Here is a 1,086-nt window from a genome sequence, read left to right on the forward strand (position 1 = left end):
AATCAATGTTCGAAAAATTATGAATGATTTCTGAAACACTTCAGAAGTGTATAAATCATGTCAATCGGTGCAGATCGTCGATTTGGAGGCTCCTATCAATAAAGACAAATGGGATGAGAACTAGCCCGTTTGCTATCGATAGTATTAACTTAAATTTTATATATATAATATATAGTATATATATATATATAATAAATACTATATATATAATATATATATATTATATAGTATATATAATTATATATAAGCCCTATATAATCCGGTAAAATCCCCTTTGTTCACTAGGCAAATAATATCGAAAAATCGCATAATTTATTTTCTAGATACTTCAAATACTCTAGATCAAATTTAACGGAGCTAATCGACAATTCGAAAGTCGCAATATGGAAAACAAGCTGGAAGCACGGAAGGCTCCGTGCTAGAAACATAGTAGCCTCTCTCTCTCTCTCTCTCTCTCTCTCTCTCTCTCTCTCTCTCTATATATATATATATATATATATATATATATATAACTCTCTATATATATCCGGTAAATCACTCACACGGTCACTGTAATAGGCTGAAATTTGATTGTGAGCTAATTGTGATCAAGTTGATCACAATATTGCTAAAATAGGAATTAAGTGTTTCTAAACTTAATTAGTAGCTTGAAAACATTAATTGACACGTTTTGGAAGTGTGTGAGTAGGCTCGAATGGAATTGAAGTGGTAAAGAACTCCAATTGCCATTGTTACTTGAGTGCTGAAATTCTAGTTAATTTGATCCAAAATGATCAAATTGATGCAAATCTGGGAATTAAATGTTACCAAATTAATTTGGTAGCTTGGGAAACTTCTTTGGATGATACTAGATGTGCTCAAATGAAATTGGAATGAGTTGATTAAGAGGAAAAGAGAGTTGAAGCAGCTGTTGATGCTGCTGCTGCTGCTGCCCTGTACCGGTACACATTCTTGTACCGGTACAGCAATTGCGGGCTGGAATTGTCCAGCAATGTAATTTCAGTATATTGAAGGGCTAAGGTGCAATTTGTATCCTTATCTCTTCACCCTAGTGGAAATACACCTGTCCAAGTGCTGAGGCATCAT

This window comes from Ananas comosus, linkage group 10 (assembly GCF_001540865.1).
Source record: "Ananas comosus cultivar F153 linkage group 10, ASM154086v1, whole genome shotgun sequence".
NCBI classification, from domain to species: Eukaryota; Viridiplantae; Streptophyta; class Magnoliopsida; order Poales; family Bromeliaceae; genus Ananas; species Ananas comosus.